Here is a 19,324-nt window from a genome sequence, read left to right as displayed (position 1 = left end):
ATCAATTAAAACATAATCACTGATAAATTGCTGCAGGGAAATTGGAAACATGAGCATGTGTAGCCTCAATCCACCACATGTGCTTTCTTTTTTATTTCTGGAACTTTTCTGGTTCCTTCTCCGAAAAGGCAAATTGAAGAGATATAGAATTTACTGTTTATTTGAAGTTATTAATAATGCATATTTTAATAGTGTTCCTGTTTGTTTGGGAGGAGCATCAGAATGAATCTGACATCACCAGTGTGCTTCAACACATCAGTTTTTCAGGATCGCAGCACTATATATACATTTTTATATTTCTATATATTTATACATTTCTATACATTTGTACTTTTATATATTTATATTTAAAAATTATTTAAATTTAAAAAAAATATTTTAAACATGGAAAATTGAAAATGTTCAAGGATTTTTCATAATTTTATAAACTTTCCCCCCATTCTCCTCTAGCCTGACAGCAAATAGTGACTGTAGTTAAATGTTAAACCCAACTACATAGAAAGCCATCATCACACACAGCATGCAAAGAACATACAACCACAGAGGTGGAGCTTCAGTTCAAAGCACAGAGGTGTCAAAGCACATCATATTCAGTGTCCAGATGCCCATCTGACTCTAGTCAAGCCAGCATCCCATGCAAAATTTTTCAGGGAACAGCCACTCATAAGGTGACATTTCAGCAATTTCTGTCATTAAGTGTTTAGCTAGAACTAACAAAGTGGATTCTTCCTTGAACTCTGCTATTTAGTGATCTGCTGCGTACATTCTTCCAGCCATCTTTACACCATGGCTGCTTTTATGGCCATTATTATCTTGACATTGTCCACAAAGCCATCTCTTTTCTTCTTGGAATGCACCATCTTCCCTGCAATGGTTACTTCAAACCAGGGCTTTTTTTGTAGCAGGAACTCCTTTGCATATTAAGCCACACACCCCTGATGTAGCCAGTCCTCCAAGAGCTTACAAGGCTCTTAGTACAGGGCCTACTGTAAGGTTTTGGAGGATCGGCTACATCAGGGGTTTGTGTGACCTAATATGCAAAGGAGTTTCTACTACAAAAAAAGCCCTGCTTCAAACCATCCTGTGACCTTGGCAGTCCCTTCACCACTTATTTTCAGCTTGTCTGGAAACTCTTTCTCAAGTGCCTTCTTGAGCTGCTGATACTTGGGGCAGTACCCTCAGGCCCTGCAATAAACCACCCTGATTTTGAGAGGCACGATGCCAACTGCACTCGTCATAGTTCTCCCCAATAGCTGCATATTTAGCAAACCCAAGTTCAGGCCTTCAACATTCTTCTCACAGCACTATATTATGTTCTTCCAAGCTTGCCCGCCCCCCCCCACCCCCAATCTAGCTATACATAGTCATCATTCATGGGTTTCCAATCAGGTCAAGTAAACACCCCTATTGATTATTTCAGGCCAGGAGAATGGTGAGTACAGAAGAAGAAGAAGAAGATATTGGATTTATATCCCGCCCTCCACTCCGAAGAGTCTCAGAGCGGCTCACAATCTCCTTTACCTTCCTCCCCCACAACAGTCACCCTGTGAGGTGGGTGGGGCTGGAGAGGGCTCTCACAGCAGCTGCCCTTTCAAGGACAACCTCTGCCAGAGCTATGGCTGACCCAAGGCCATTCCAGCAGGTGCAAGTGGAGGAGTGGGGAATCAAACCCAGTTCTCCCAGATAAGAGTCTGCACACTTAACCACTACACCAAACCAGCTCTCCAGCTAAAGGCCTTTCTCTGCATAACCACAGTCACAATCTGATTCAGGCAATGGACACATGGAATTGAGGGGAAGCTACAAAACATGTAGCTATATGTTGTTCCCCACCCCAAGCCCATTCTGGTAATGAATGACTGGAGGGAGGGAGGGATGCAGGGATGAATGAGTGAATGAATTAATGTTACGCAGGAAAAGGACCTGCAACTCAACCTGTGTGTTTTGCAATGTGTGAAAGGAGACCTAAATATCACTGAAATGGAAGCAACAAGATTTGTTAGTCTAAACCACAGTTCCCAAATCAAGGCAGTCTAAGCCACTTTTTTAATGCAAATTATTTCCTGATGTTGCAAATCAGTATTGCTTTGTCAGTTACTTGCTTTGCATGTGATCCTGCCATTTACCCCCCTCCAAAAAAGGATGAAAAACAGAAATGGAAGCAGGAGCAACATTATTTCTCACTAAACAGTAGGGCAGAATACTGCCTGCCTGATTGCCTTGCATTTCTGGATCTACACAGGTTAGACACTTAAGAACATAAAAACATAAGAGAAGCCATGTTGGTTCAGGCCAATGGCCCATCCAGTCCAATACTCTGTGTCACACAGTGGCCAAAAAAACCAGGTGCCATCAGGAGGTCCATCAGGACACTAGGAGCACTTCATACATGTTACATAAAAGCTGGGAATATTAGCCAGCTACTTGCCCAAACAGGCATTAGATTGTATACTCTGAATCTGGACAAACCTGGACAAATTGGACTATGTTGTTCTGGATGACTCTGGTTAGGCCTGATTCAGATGTACATGTGCAATTAAGAAGCCTTAGGCACCTAGATCTTTATCAGAACATTTAATTCCTTTTTGGCTTGTTATGGATATAGTGGTATGTGGGATGGTATAGTATAGCCTACTCCTGTCAGATCTTGGAAACCAAGTAGATGGGAGATCACCAAGAAAGACTTTGCAGAGCAAGGCAATGGCAATCCACTTCTGCTTAATCATTTGCCTTGAAAACCCTATGGAGTCGCCATGTCAGCTGCAACTTGACAACACTTTGTACACACGCACACACATACACACACATGTATAGTACACAAATACTGTTAGAGAATCATTGCTTCCATTTTATTATTTTTTATTCTTTTTTTACAATATAACTATTTGCATTTTTAATACTAACTCAAAAAGAATATTATACCGTCCATTACTTTTTAGGGGTATGCAGAAAAAAATTCAATATTTTTTGGATTTGGGTTTACTGGACCTGGAAAATATTGCTCAGTACCAAATTTCCCAAATACCAGTACTGGTATGGCATTTGTATTTGGGTAAAATACAGGACTCCTGGATTTTTTGGGTCCATTATACCTCCTGGAGCTTACAGTAGGCTCTGTATTAAGAACCCTGTAAGCTCTTGGAGGATTGGCTACATCAGGGGTGTGTGGCCTAATATGCAAAGGAGTTTCTGCTACAAAAAATCCTGGTTACACAGATAATTAAAGAGAACAATTGCATTAGTCCATTAAAATATCTCACTGAGAGATAAGCAGGTCATATGCAAGGAACTCTTCTGAAAGAAAGCTTTTAATCAATTCAGATTCCCATATTTGTTAGTTTTTAAAAAATCATCTTCCAACAATAGCTAGCTGTTCCTGATAAGGGTGCACATTCTCAGCTAATTAATTATCTTATAACTTCAAACCCCACGCAAAATAATCTATACTTGAATACGTTCTTAAAATATATTAAAATGGTTAGTTCATTTTGCCACTTTTTATTATAACAAGGTATATTTTAAAATAATGATTACAAGTTCCTCATACATACAAATATCTGCTTAGCCTTCAACCACCTTCACATCTGAGAAGGACATTCTTTCCATTCTCAGATGCTTCCCATGCTTTGGCTCCAACACATATTATCCCTTGAAAAGGACTTCACTGTTTCTGATCTACAAACACTCATGTTATTGTGTTACTCCTTTGTTTCTTACCCTATTTTATTCTGGGTCTCTAGACTCCCTATTGGCATGTTTAGCTGACACACTAGACAAGTTCTGGCTGCAATTAGATGACAAAAGCTGGCATGGTCTGGCCACATCTCTAATTTATACAGTACTATGTGTACTGGAAACTTTCATCCAGACATGCCACCCTTATCCCACCTCACTGCACACTCGCCCTGTAGTCGACCATTCAGACTACTGCTGTGGTAACTTCAGAGCAGGCACTTGGACAGCATTTTTTTTGGGGGGGGGGATCCATTTTGTGCATGCCCAGAAGCACTTATTCACCATCTGGTGATGATTCACAACCCAGGCATGAATATGCAGTTGTGTGTGCATTGCTCACTGAGTTTTTTTTTTTAAAAAAAAATGGCAGCCATGGAGCAGAAACTTCAGACTTCCCAAACAGCTTGAGCACACAACAGAGCAATCAGACATTCCAATATGTGAAGTGAACCCGGTAGGTTCAGTAAATACCAGACTTTCTTTCATGTCAGGAAAGTCAGGGGTGAGCATCGGGGAGGGGGGGGGTGATGATTGCAGCACAGGATACAGATGTTGCAATTCAAATTCTTATCATGCAATTCAAATCTTTTTGGGAGGAGCAATGACAAAGGATCAAACCCCTCTTCTGGTCACAGCCTCTTTTCCTGATGGAACAAACATCATCTGTGAGCTTTTGACCATGACCAGCAATTGTTCCCCTATATGCCTTTGGACAAACCAAGGCCTGATATCTGCAAAAGGCAGAGGGGTAAGTGTCAGCCTCTAATTCAGCTGTCTCAGACATTCCAAAAGAAAATGGTGGTCCCTCTCAAATCTCTAAAGCTGTGGTGTACTAGTGCCAGAAAAAAGCCAACACAAGAACTTTACTGCTGCCTCCCCAGTTTCTAGAATAAAAATTTAGTGGCTCAGTTCCTCTGTAATGTTTCCATGAGAGGAAGGATTTCTATCCATTGACAGGATTTTCTCCCCCCACCTCTGCTGCTGCAGCCCAGAATGTCCCCTTAAGAACTGCTCTTAGGCAGTGAGAGGGAGAGGTGGGAAACTGGGCTGGGGGGGGGGGCGGGGGTGTCTATGGATGGAAATCTTTCTGCCATTAAAAAATTTCAGATGGATCCAAAGCAATACTGAGACAGTGTATCACTTTCTAAAACAGATGGAAAGCTGATTCCTGTCTTCATATTCCTTAGTAAGTCTGCATCAATGACATTCTAAAGCAAAGTTTCCATTTCAAAACAATGAAATATAACTGGAAGGCATTCTTGCATTTTAGAGCACCGTGCTCCCCCCCACCACCACCACCTTTCCCCAAAGGTTTGTTTTCATTTCAGGTCTTAGTGTCTTGATCACTGCTGTTTGATGAATCAGCTTTCCTTTTAACAACAGGAGCAGGGCTATCATCTAATGAAAACACTCTGTATTTTATGGCTCCCTAGACTGTCGTTCTGCATATTAAAATAGAATTTCAATCTCAGTGTTAGAAATAAAATCAAACTTAGCATCTGTGGTTTGAAGAGAACTGATAAAAATGCTGCTCATTTAATTTTAACTATTTCTTTTTTCTCCCTCTTTGGTATGTTAGATGGCACAAAAATGCACCCAGGACATAAATTTTCAGATGTCTATAAATTAGAAATAAGTGGGTAGAAACCAGCATGATAGTTCAGTGCATGGGTTAGTCATTCCATGGATGTATGCTCAGATGGTTGAAAGTTTTGGTCCTAATTAACAATGACCAAACTGTTCCAAAACTTTGATGGCTCAAAGAGCAATTTCACACACTACCGATGTAGCCAAATAATTTTTTTTAAAAAAGTTTATACCTAAAATGGTGCATGCGACATAACATGCATTGTGCAGATATACTCTTCATACAGCTGGCATAGAGTGTAGCTTTGGGTCAAGTGTATACTTGGTATGAAAACTATATTTATTGCTTCATAACACATGATGAAATCAGAAATTGTAATTCATTTCAACTATCTTTCAACTTTTTTCAAAAAAATTGTGCATCAAGCAACTTCAGGTGTCTTGCTTTAATCCTAAAAATCACTATAGGTGAGCAATCTATAAGAGTTCTCTCACTCATTTCCATAGAGAGAAACACCCCCTATTCCCATTGCATGGCAGAGTTGGGAGCCCACCAGTGAAATGACTGAGAACACATCATGCACAGCAAATCTTTGTGCATATCTGAATTCACACAGATTCATTGCATTTGGGTAATTTGCTTCCATAAGTTTTCAGTTTCTTTCTTCTTGTAGGTTTATATCATGACCAAGTACTCTTTCATAGGGATGGGCATAAACCAAAGCATGACCAATATGTTGGCTCACAAACTGAACTGGTTTGTATAAATTCATACCTTATTGGTATTTTCCAGGTATAATTCAGCTTCCCAAAGGTATCTGGGATTTTTCAAGAAAACAAAACAAAACAAAAAAAATCTGAAACCACTGCAGCCACTCAGCTGTTTCGAGCTGTCTTGTGTAGTCCCTTTAAATAGCCTGCACAAGACAGCCTAAAAAACAGCTGCTTCTGCATTCACTTTAAACAAGTCCCATTAAGAGGGACTGCAGAAAAAAGCCTGAAAAACAGTTAAGCAGTGGGAGCAATCTACTCAGCTATTTTTCGAGGTTTTGCCACTACTATTTGAGGTTTTTAAAAAAATCCTTCTTGGGTCTATTGAACCTCTAAAAATTCAGGATTTTTTTTTTAAATCCTAGATCTGAATACTTTACCAGTATTGGAATTCAGGGTTTTTCAGGAATCCTGAAATTTTGGGGGGTTCAATAGACCTGAACTGAATATTGCAGGGGGAAATTGCACATCTGAAGTGGCCAGATGGAGCTCTTCTGCTGGGCTGCTGATAGGCTGCCATTTTAGGAATCAGTGATGAGAACTGATTGTGTGCTGAGAGACATCTACTTCAGGGGTCTGCAAAATCTGCCATTAGTCTGATTCACCCATAATCTGTAGGGTCTTTAAATTTTAGGGAGACATATGGGCAAATCCAGTACCATTATCTTTATAAACAGCAGCCTCAGAGCCTCATATACATCTCCCATTGAAAATAATGGTCTTACTCTCAGCCTCCAAAACCACACAGATTTGAATCCCAAACCAATAATGTCCTACCTGAAAGTAAACAATCATGGTAAATATTGATTCTCCAAAGCCTGGATCAGAAGTTATAACAAAATTTCTCCTAGTGCACACTCTTACACAGATGTTCCCTTCTCTATGCTCTGTACATGCTTCTGTCAGCTGATCAGGTCTAGTGTATGTCCTGAATGCTATTTAGTTGAGTAACCATTTCTATAGGTCTTAGAGAAATTTCAATCCCTATTTGTACTTCTGGGGTTAATGCCGCCAGTGTTAAAGCAAATTTCCTGGGCACATAATGATATCATTAGTATGAATGCACAATATTACTAGTACTAGTACTCCCTCTTTTGCAATCTGCTTGGCCGAAGGCATCTCTGAGAAAGTGCTTGCCATTACCAAAGCAAAGAAGCAACAGGAAATAACAGACTGAAGCAGAGATGGAAGATGAAGCAAGTTCCAGGCAGAGTACAGCTATTACCATTGGAAGAAAAAAAAAAACTGCCAAGGACACAGTATGAAGGTTGTTATATTGCCAGTGAAATGAAACATTGGTTGCTTATATGAGGTTTTGGAAGTATCAATTCCCCTCCCTTCAATTAAAAAAAAACCCCGTTGTTAAAAATACACATTTTCCATTTTCTAAATGGAAATCTAGAAAGTCCCTGGAATCCAATAAAGAAATAAACATGTCACATGTAGATCATTTTACTGATAGCTCTAAATAGTGCCATAAAAATATGCTTTTTGCATCCAAATCTGTTTGACACTGTACACCCAAGCCAGCCTTTTTCCCTTTTTAGAATCACCATTAAAGATAGATGCCGAGTGCACGCATCCCGGTCAAGTCCCCCCGCCCTGCCATTTTTTTTGTTATAGATTGTTGGGGTTCTTTTATGCTGTTTGTTGAAAGGGATTTTAGGTCAGGAAGTCTGGCATGCATTGGCTCCTGGATTTGACTGGAACCGTTTAAACAGAGTAGATCCAAGAGAGCCAAGGCCTGTACAACTTGTGATGTCCTTCACCAGCTGAATGCAGTTATTATTATTAACTTGATAGCTTGACGTTCTCACTGAGACTCAATGGGGATTACAAAATATGAAAACCAAAGGCCTCCAAAGGCATCAGAGGCCTCCATTAAACAGTGCAGTAGGACAAAGATTACAGAATTGGAAAACAGTTGTCAACTACTGTGGCCTACTAGGTGCTGTACCCCCCCCCCCCCTTATAGTTCTAGGCCAGCAACATAAACTGGAGCCATGCTGAGCACCTGACAAGCCACTGTAAGTGAAGTTTGTCATAAGGTGTTCAGTTCTGTGATAATGTAACATGATGTAGATTATTATGTAAATTCCCACCTCCCCATTTTTGGTACATTGGTATATTGTGCATAGGATTGCCAGCTCTGGGTTGGAAAATTCCTGGAGATTTGAGGGGGGGATTGCAGCTTGGGGAGATGGGATTTGGAGAAGGGAGGGTCTTCAGCAGTGTATATTGCAATAGAAACCAAATTCCAAAGCAACTATATTCTCCAAGGAAACTAATCTCTGTCATCTGGAAAGCAGTTATAATCCCAGGAGGTCTCTAGCCACCATCTGGAGGATGGCAACCTTAAAGTCTGTGTGCTAGTTTGAGTTTTTATGTAATCTTTAAAGGCAGACCTGTATGAAGTTCAGCACAGCAACTAGAGTTCACAAACATGGATGAAGGTCATCAAAACCTGTGCAACAGAAAATGCACTCAGGGTTACAGTCGCTATATTTTCTCCAGGAGCAGAGCAGAAGTCCAAGAGGGGTCCAAGTGACCTCTAAGAAAATGCCATTCTACCTAGGACACACATACTGTCTCAGAATATTGAAACAGAGCTGGTGTGCTTTATTGGTTAGAATGCATTAGAATTTGGGACAACCAGTCCTGCTCTGCCATGGAAGCTCACTTTTGATTTTAGGGCTGCCATATTGTCTCAGCCTAACTCACCTCACAAGGTTATTGTCATGGGGATAGAGCACCTGGAGTGGGGGCAATATGATAAGCTACTCCCTGATTAGGGACAAAAGTGGAATATAAATAAAAATAAATAAGAAAATGAGTAATAACTTCTATCTCATCTCAATTCAGCTTTAGTTTGTTTAACCTTATCTCCTTGGCCATGACTTACAGGTACTGGTGCAGAACTGAGATAGCCATTGCTAGGTTGAGGAAATTCAGAATTTGGCATATGAATATATTGATGATCCCAAACTGTGGAAGTTCCAGATTATGTCTCCCTGTGGCTTAATGTAAATACTGATAACATGACAATAATCCTGAGCTTTCAGGGATACCATAGTCATCCATGATGCTAAATCAGCCTTCATATTCTGAGATAATAGAAATAATTTTAGCACTGGAGAACCACTCCCTCAACACAGATATTCCAGCTGGTCTAAAAGACATTAAAGGGAGGGGGAAGTGCTGTCAAATCACAGCTGACACATGGCAACTGGTAGGGATTTCAAGCCATGTGACATTCAGAGGTGGTTTGCCATTGCTGCCTCTGCATCACAACCCTAGTATTCCTTGGAGGTTTTCCATCAAAAGACTAGCCAGGGCCAATCCCGCTTAACTTGCAAAATCAGATGAGATCGAGCTAGCTTGGGCTATCCAGGTCAGGTCACAAGACATTAGGGGGTCTAAAAGAATCAACAGAGAAGTATTTCTTCATTAGTCTCCACATGGAAGTCATTCTCAGCAACCAAGTCAGAACCAATTTGGTAAGAGTTGAAGACACATGAGGTTGCCTTATACTGAGTCAGATGATTGTCCAATCAAGATTAGTAGTCTCCTCTGATGAGCAGTGGCTCTGTCTCAGGTAGAGATCTTTCACATTACCTGCTATCTGATTCTTTTAACTGGTGATGCCAGGGACTGAAGTACATATGATCTACCACTAAGTTATAACTTCACCCCATGAGATGTATGTGTGCCTTCCAGATTCCATTGAATCTGTCTATCTGTGAGCTTGTTTGTCAAATTAAGGCCTCCACTCAGCTCTGCAATATCAGCAAAACTTACCTACACTACTAATCTATTAATAGAACATTTGTTTCCTTGCAAGAAGATGTGCTCTTTAAGTAGATTTCTACTCTACTACTATGTAGCTGCCCTTCAGAATTGTCACACTGAGCAGTATAAGTCATCGGTTGGGGTTCCTCCCCCCCCACACCCCCCACTGATAACACTTGTTAATCAGATGTAAGGTTAATGTGGTACCAGGAACATTATGAAATCAGATTTTCTTGTTATTAGTCAGAGCCATAACAAGAACAGTGGGATTTCTATTTGAATCAATTCCCTCCTCCCCAGAAGGTTAATAGCTAACATAAAATAGTGACTGACATAATGACAGCCCCCCTCCCCCCCCCCCCCACAATCAGCTAGGCATTGGACTGTCTGTGGAAAAGGATCACCATTTCTGAATACTGTAAGACTGATTTAATTTCAAATCCATGCCTTTCCCCATCCTGAGCATGGGCTAATAAATATGAACATGTACCACACTGGATTTTATTCCACTAATTAGCACATCAGGCTGCAGCCGGGGGGTTATTATTGGTCAAAGATATGCCAAAGCAGTCTTTGCACCTCTCTTATATTAATGATACTAATCAGGTGTGAGGTCACAGACAATTGTGCACATAGTGTTATCCTTCCATACAGTTAAAAAAAAATTAGAAGAGACTAATTAATGTTCTTTGGGAGGAGTTGATCTTTGATGCAGTGAAGGCAGAGGCAAATGCTACCCCTGAGTGTCGGAGCCTGGTAGTTGAGCTTTTTCAAGGAAAGTGATCTCCCTTGTGCATTCACAGAATTAGTATAAATCTCAATTCCTTTGATGAAGGATTCTCAGGGTTACAGGGGTGCAGTACTGATGTAATGCTGCCCAAGAGCCTCTTCATTGTAGGCAATCAGGAAAACACAAGGGCTCATATTTTTCTCCCAGCTTGTACAGTCATTCATCCTACCTTTTGGCATCAGCCAGGGCTAGCCCTAGACTGTCTGGAACCTTAGGCAAGGCTAAGTTCTGGCACCTCCCCCCCCCCGCACTGATAATGTCATCATCACATGGGGGAGCACCCAATTTAGCACCCCCAGAAGGTCAACGCCCTAGGCAATCACCTAGTTTTTCTAGTGGCAGAGCCAGCCCTTGCATCAGCACTTAACTATGGTTAGGGCTCAGCTTGCATTCTAGGGCTTGGATCCTGTTGAACATTTCTAATAAGGGAAAGGATTTTGATTGGTAGAGCAGCTCTTCCTGGTGTCCTTCTCTCTAATACAGCCTAAAATGCCCCTGCAAATGCTGCCCTTGAGGATACAAAGGAATCTTAGAAACAGCCTAAGGGAGAAGATGTAGGTCTGCAGCAGGTGGGGAAGATTATGGACTGGACTTCTGTTTTATCTTGTAATGTGTTGTCTGTTTAAAAGGTTGTGTGGTCAAGACACAGAGAGAGAGAGAGAGAGAGAGAGAGAGAGAGAGAGAGAGAGAGAGAGAGAGAATGAACAGCATCTGGTTCTGTGTTCGTTATATCATTTACTTTGGCCCTCATTATATCCATATCCAAATTAGGGTTGCCAAGTCCAATTCAAGAAATATCTGGAGACTTTGAGGGTGGAACCAGGAAATTTTGGGGGTGGAGCCAGGAGTAAGATTGTGACAAGCATAATTGAACTCCAACGGGAGTTCTGGCTATCACGTTTAAAGGGACCACACACATTTTAAATTCATTCCCTCCACTGGAAATAATGAAGGATAGGGGCTCTTTGTTTTGGGGCTCATAAAATTGGATCCCCTCGTCCAATCTTTTTGATACTTGGAGGGTGGTGTGAGGAGAATCATTGGATGCTATGCTGCATATTTGGTGCCTCTACCTAAAAAAACAGTTCCCCAGAGCCCCATATTCCCATGGATCAATTCTCCATTATACCCTGTGGGAATTGGTCTCAATAGGGAATAATGGAGTACCCAGCAGACATTCCTCCCCACAAACACACTTTCTGATAACCCTGAAGGAGGGGGAGGGCCTCCAAACTGGGGGATCCCCTGCCCCCACCTGTGGACTGGCAACCCTAGTCCAGATATAGCAGCTCACAGTATGCTTATAGCTCACAAAAACCAAGTGTGTCTTCATGGGTTTATTGTACATTCTTGAGTAAGTTGATTCATCATCAATAAAACAGGAATGAGGGACTACCTCACAGTGTCATGATAGTGCTCAAATCAATAAACTTTATAAGTTACTTGTCCAATTTCAAGTGCCAACTATAAAGATTTTTTTTTAAAGCAGTGTTTGGCATTTTCTCAAACTCTAGTGTGACCCAAGATAAGGCTACACAGAAAGCAGAAGGCTTAATAACTGGGAACAGGGCATCTCAGCGTTATTCTCCCATGTAAAAGAACAATCGTTCCCTCCTATGCAGCTGCTGGATGGGAGGGATGGTGGCTCAGTGGTAAAGCATCTGCTTGGGAAGCAGAAGGTCCCAGGTTCAATCCCTGGCATCTCCAACTGAAAAAGGGTCCAGGCAAGTAGGTGTGAAAAACCTCAGCTTGAGAACCTGGAGAGCCGCTGCCAGTCTGAGTAGACAATACTGACTTGGATGGACCAAGAGTCTGATTCAGTATAAGGCAGCTTCATATGTTCATATGCTGTTCTAGTGAAAGCAAAATCTGCCATCTACCCATCACATTGGGTAGCCTGACTCTCACTGAAAAAATTCTTGAATAAGGTGTTTATAAGTCTTTGCTTTGTACAAGTCCTTCCAACCCACTGCATGAGCTACCCAACGTAATGACTGAAATTTTACAAGTAGAAATTACAAATAGGTCTCTTGTAGCTATAAACCCTGCAGAATGATTTATCTGCAGACTGCCTAAAGTTGTAGAGAAACAAAGAGAAATGTTTGGCCTGATTAACTGAAGGAACATTAATCCAAGGGAACAGCTAAGCCATATCCCACAATTTATTTTCATTTTACTTATTTACAAAATGTATATCCTGCCTTTCTGCCCTTACAAGGGTTGCCAAGGTGACTAACAATTTTAACATACATTATAAAAACACATTACAAAACCATTAAAATAAATCCCTCTGCCAAACATACTTCATTAAAACAACTTTAAAAGGAGTTAATGACAGAGTTAAAATACTACTAAAAGTTCAAACTTAAAAAAACAAAACAAAAAACACGTATTACAAATCATAGACAGAATACCAAACAAAACAAAAAAAGACTGCCCCCAAAGACAACAGAAGGGGACTGACAAATCACTCAGGGAAGAGGGTTCCAGAGCTTTGGTGCCATGACTGAGAAGGCCTTCTCCTGGTACAGTGCAGTAATCTAATCATGGTATAACCAGGGCATGTACAGATCTTTTCTATTCAGGAATGGCTGCAGCTGGCTAACCAGTCAAAGCTGGTAAAAGGTGCTGTTGGCCACAGTTGCCACCTGCTTATCCAGCAGTAGATCTGGGTCCAAGAGCACTCCCAGATTCCTTCAAAGGGAGTGCTGCCCCATCCAGACACCATGAATCCCAGGTCAGACCACCAACAGCACTTACACATTGTCAGGATTAAGTTTATTAGCCCACATCCACTCAAAAACTGACTTCAGGCATAATTTCAGAGTTTCTACAGTCACCTTGGGATCAGCTGGAAGTGCAAAATAGAATTGCATGTTATCTGCATATGGGTGACAATCCTGTCCAAATCTCCAGGTGTCCAAATCTCCTAGCAGTTCCATGTAGATCTGAAAAAGCATAGGGGACAAGATGGACCCTGTAGGCCAAAGCCAACAGCAATCCCCAAGCACCACCTTCTGATTCTTACCTTCCAGGTAAGACTGGAATCACCACAGAATGGCACCTTCCAATACTAGTCAGGATACCATGATCAACAGTATTGAAAGCCACTTAGAGGTCCAGGAGACTCAACAGAACCACACTCCTTCCATTCATCTCACTGCATGATCAAGGTAGTTTCATTCCCATAACCAGGCCTGAAAACAGCTGGAAGGGATCTAAACTTCCAGGAGAACTTGGAACTGTCAGGCTACCACCCATTAAATCACCTTGCTAAAGAATGGAACATTTGAGACTGGATGATAATTATTGAGTTCTCCTGGGTCAAAGGAAGGTTTCTTTAGAAGTGGACAGCCTGCTTAAAGCCTGGGGTAACCATCCCTTCTCTTGAGGAAGCATTAGCTACTTCTCAAACCTAGTTAGCCACCCCCACCCTGGAAGATTTAAGTAAAAGAAGGGCAAGTTTCATCCAAGTAGGTAGTAGTCCTCAAACTTCTAAGGATCCTATCCACATCAGACTCAATAAACTAAAAAGGATCCTAACCAATTGGACAAATCAGCACCCTGGCACCATCCAACTCTGCAACTGTTAACCTAGAGTCCAAGCAGAACAAATCTGAGAGATTTTATCTGCAAACTGCTGTGCAAAATGATCACAGCAGACCACTGAGCAGTCCACTTCCTCCTGCAGGCCATATCTCAACAAGCCTCTGACCAGGGTTTTTTCTTTTTCTGGGGGAACTCAGAGCAACAGAGTTCTAGAACTTCTTCCTGAAAATAATAATAATATAAAATATTTAAAAGTTCATGAGGAACACCTAGTTTCTCCTTCATTTCCCTTGTGAGAGTTCCACCACCTCTTTTTCCAGAAAAAAGCCCTGCCTCTGACCACCCAGAACAGTTCTCCTGGCCTACACTGTGCAGACAAAATGGTGGCAGCAAAGTATTGGTTTTTTGCCGCCATCACTATCATGAAGTATGCTTTGAAGTGAGCTTTTGCCTGGTCATATTGGATTTGGCCCAAGGTGTCCTCCAGTGATGCTGTTGCCTTCTCCCTCATGACCCACAGCCCCTCAATAAACCAAAGGGCTACTTGGGCTCTAACATCTGAGAGAGGATTCCCGGGAGTGATCATGCCAGAAAGGTCTTCTGCTTCAAGCATTTTTTTTCTCTTGTTGCTTCCATTTTTACTTCTTATTTAGAACCATTGAGAAGGCTTTTCCCAAAGCTCACAGAATCAATGGTGGGTGTGGGTGTGTGTCTCTGTGTGTGTGTATTACTAACTTTAATGAGTTTCAGATCACCTCCAGTGAGTATCTTGACTGTGTTCTATTGAAACAAAACCAATATTTCTCTTTCCTACTATCAAAGAGTACAGTAATGCTGCTTGCTGAGAGAAAATCTGGCATGTCCAAGTCGTTGCTTGCAAATTTCCACCCTGCAATAACTCCATGACCTTTTGTGATTCTTACTTGTGCTGGGCACTGATTTCATTGAAGGCTTGGGCAGGGAGATGTCTTGCCGCCAGTGTGATTTACAGGCCCCATAATCTTTGTTCTGTATACAGTAGCTTAGCACATAACCCAATGAGGGAAGGCAAGATGGAGCTGCTCGCTCCGACATTTCATAATTCTCACTGGAAATATGCTGAGCTTTGCAGTTATTTTAAAATGTTACCTTGTGAGCAATCTTTCTTTCTGCATACTGTTCTTCCACAGAAACATACCACCTGGCTTTTTCTTTCTTTTTTCTTTTTGCAAGTCAGTCCTTTTTCTTCCTCTTTAAACAGACATTGTGTCCATCCCCCCCCCCCCGCTTCTGTTTATAATTAATCTCCCGATTCATGTAATCCTCTCTCCCTGTATATACTAGTCATCACGAAGGAGTTCTCCAGGGTGCCACATCTCAGAAAGAGAACAAAGGCTTTGCATTCCACTATCTATATGAGAGAGCCCTGATGCAATTCTCAAGAGCTGAGCTCCTGAGCAAAAGAATCTGAGGCTTTACAGCCCTCCAGCTTTCTTGGCTAGCAAAGCTCTCGAAGGCTTTCAAGAGCTGACCTTCTTGGCAAAGGATTGGATTCCTTTAATGCGCTCACTTTTTAGGAGAGAGCCCCACCTGTTTTGCTCAGCCTGATGTAGAGACCATTAGAAGGTGTTTCCATGGATACTAGCACTGGTGAAGATGAAAGTGGATGATCCACTTTTCTGACCCACCAGAATATCCACCAACAGCAATAGCATAACTTATGGATGATGTTGTTTCCCTTTTTCTTTTCTCCCCCTCCTATGGTCATTCCCCCTCCCAGCCCTTTCATTCACATAAAATTTTCTTCAATATTTTTTAACATTCTCATTTCTGTGTATCTATATACATAGACATACATCAATATATGATTTAGGATACTGATACCATTTCATATTATTCCAGAGAGTCCACAAATAACTTTTAAAAGGAGAGAATTCAATGGTGACCAACTATTTTCTTAGCCAGCCCCAAATATTGAATTAATTTAACCATAAATAAAATTTTTCAAAATTTTTACATCCCATTTTGACACTAAGGGGCAAAATTAATACCTTTGATTACTGCTTCTTTGTGCCAGCCATGTGCGGCTGAGTGCTGGAGGGGTTTTTATTTAAACGACCCACTTCAGTCTTTGATAAAACACTTTCTACAGCTTTCGGGAAAATGCCTTTGTGTTAGAAGATGGGGAAAGAGGGCATAAGAGCAGCCTTGCTTGATCAGACCAGTGGTTAATCTAGTCCAGCTTCCTGCCCACCCAGCTCAAAAATATTCATCTAGATTGCAAGGTTGCCAGCTCTAATTTGAAAATACCTGGAGATTTTTGGCAGTGGAGCCTGGAGAGGGTGGAGTTTGGGAAGGGAAGGGAAGGGTTATCAGCATGGTACAATGCCACACAGTGTCACGGCCCGAGTCTCTGACACGAAGCTGCGGCTGCTATCGTCCTGGCAACGAGCCAGGACCTCTCGCAGACAGCCCAGGCGAAGCACAGGGAGTGGTCGTAAAACAGTCCAGTTGATTGATAACGTAAACAGGCAGGCTGGAGGGTGAGACGGAAGCTTGGTCAGGGAAGCCGAGAGTCAGAAGCCGGGGAGCCGAGCCGAAAGTCAGAAGCCGGGAAACAGAGCCGAGAGTCAGAAGCCGGGAAGCAAAGCCGAGATCAAACGATACCTAAGCCAGTCCGATAAGCAAAGCCAGAGTCCAGAATACCAGTCTATGGGTCAGGCCGGGTCAGGAATGCACAGGTTCTTTCCGAAGCAAGGGGTGCGAGACGCAGACACATCCAAGGGTGTTCGCTTGTTGCCAGCACAGTTTGGCCTGAGGCCAGGATCCCAGATATACTGCTGGCTAATTGGCTCGTTAGAACTCCGGGCTCAGATCTCTTCTAGCCCGCATGCGCGCCTCTCTACGCCTGTTCCTGAATTCCAGGCGTCTCCTCTCGCGCAGGCGGGCCCCAGGTGTTGGTGAGTCTGGGGGAGATGAGCTAGTACCTGGTGTGGCCAGATTGGTTTCAGGTGGCCCCTGCTGCTGGCTGGCTCCTTCAGGACTTACGTCCTCTGTTGCTGAAGGCATCTGCACAGCAGGGGCGGGGTCAGAAGCAGGCACCTGCTCTGAGTCAGCAGGGGCAGGCATGACACTATCCCCCCCCTCAGGCCCCCCCTCATCCAAGCCGCCTGGCTTATCTGGGTAGGCCTCATGAAACTGCCGGAGCAGGTCAGGGGTATGCAGGTGGGCAGCCGGTTCCCAGGAGCGATCCTCGGGAGGGTAGCCTTCCCAGTCCACCAGGTACTGGAGTTGACCTCGGTGCAGCCGGGAGTCTAGGATCTGGTGGACTTCAAACTCTTCCTCATCGTCCACCAGCACCGGTGGCGGAGGCGGTGGTGGAACGTCCCTGTTTGGGTCCGGCGCTGCCGCTGGTTGGAGGAGGGAGCGGTGGAATACGGGGTGTATCCGGAGGTGGGCCGGAAGGCGTAGGCGGAATGCCACGGGGTTGACTTGCGCCTCTATGGGGAAGGGCCCGATGAACCGATCGGTTAGCTTGGAGGACCGGCCAGGAGTCCGGAGGTACCGGGTCGAGAGCCAGACAGAATCTCCGACCTTGAGGGGGGCTCCGTCCTGGCGATGTCGGTCCGCGGCCAGTTTGTAAGCGTCCTTGGCGCGCTGGAGCTGAGTGCGCAGGAGGGCGTGGAGCGCGTGGAGTTCCTCAAGTCGGTCGGTGGCTGCGGGAACGTTGGCGGAGGGGCCGAGCGGAGGGAAGAATCGGGGGTGCAGTCCATAGTTGGCGGCAAACGGCGTGGTCCGCGTAGAGCTGTGGACTGCGTTGTTATACGCGAACTCTGCCAGGGGTAGCAGAGTGGCCCAGTTGTCTTGCTGATAGCTGGTATAGCAGCGCAAGTACTGCTCCAAGGTGGCGTTGGTCCGCTCGGTCTGCCCGTCGGTCTGGGGATGGTAGGCGGAAGACAGGTGTAGTTCTGTCCCCAAACCGTGCTGGAAGGCCTGCCAAAAGCGGGATGTGAATTGTGGGCCCCGATCCGAGATGACCTGCGTGGGTAACCCGTGCAGGCGGAAGACGTGGTTTAGGTACAGCTGGGCAGTCTCCGGCCCGGATGGTACTCTGGCACAGGGGACGAAGTGGGCCATTTTGGTGAACAGGTCCACCACAACGAAAATGCAGGTGTGGCCCTGGGATCGTGGCAGGTCTACGATAAAGTCCATGGACACCACGTCCCAGGGACCGGCGGGAGTCGGCAGGGGTTGCAGGAGACCGGAGGGCTTGGCCGGTACGTTCTTGGCTCGGCGGCAGACCTCGCAAGAAGCCACGTAGCGACTAACGTCCGCTCGGACGCGAGGCCACCAGAAGTCCCGGGTCAACAGATGGGCGGTCTTGTGCTGCCCGAAGTGCCCAGCCGGGGGGGCATCGTGGGCCAGCCGGAGGATGCGGGATCGGAGAGGCCCGGGAGGGACGTACAACTGCTCCCGATGGTAGAGCAGCCCATCCCGGGTGGATAGTTCTCCGGCAGGGTCTTGCTGCGGTTCCTGCAGGTGTTTCTGCGCCCACGGGTCGGTGTCTTGGCTGGCCTGTATCTCGGCCACCAGGGCGGGTGCGGTCAGAGTGGCGGCAAAGACCGAGGGTGGCAGAATACTAGCCCTGGGGGCTTCGGTGGCACTAGAGGTGTTATAGTCCGGCCGGCGGGACAGAGCGTCGGCTCTCTGGTTCTGGGAGTGCGGGACGTAGGTGATGGTAAAGTCAAATCGTGAGAAGAACAGGGACCACCGGATCTGCCGCTGGTTCAGCCGGCGGGTGGTCTGCAAATGTTCCAGGTTACGATGGTCGGTGAAGACTTGGACCGGATGCCTGGCCCCCTCAAGGTGGTGGCGCCAGACCTCAAAGGCCACCTTGATAGCCAGGAGCTCTCTCTCCCAAATGGTGTAATTGCGTTCGGCAGCCGAGAGCTGCCGGGAGTAGTAGGCGCAGGGCTGCCATGGCTGGCTAGGCTCGTCCCGCTGGGAGAGCACGGCTCCGAGGGCCACATTGGAGGCGTCCGCTTCCACCATGAAGGGCAAGCTCGGGTCAGGGTACCGCAGAAGGGGACTGGAGGAAAAACTCTGCTTGAGCTGGCGGAAGGC

At 44.4% G+C, this 19,324-nt stretch overlaps 1 pseudogene; it reads right to left on the bottom strand.

The window, feature by feature from the left end:
• Positions 1-416: 416 nt before the first annotated feature.
• On the bottom strand, positions 417-1,242 carry LOC132569950 (selenoprotein W-like; annotated as a pseudogene).
• Between the last annotated feature and the right edge of the window lie 18,082 nt (positions 1,243-19,324).

This window comes from Heteronotia binoei, chromosome 4 (assembly GCF_032191835.1).
Source record: "Heteronotia binoei isolate CCM8104 ecotype False Entrance Well chromosome 4, APGP_CSIRO_Hbin_v1, whole genome shotgun sequence".
Classification (NCBI taxonomy): Eukaryota; Metazoa; Chordata; class Lepidosauria; order Squamata; family Gekkonidae; genus Heteronotia; species Heteronotia binoei.
This window is presented reverse-complemented; position numbering and strand designations above follow the sequence as displayed.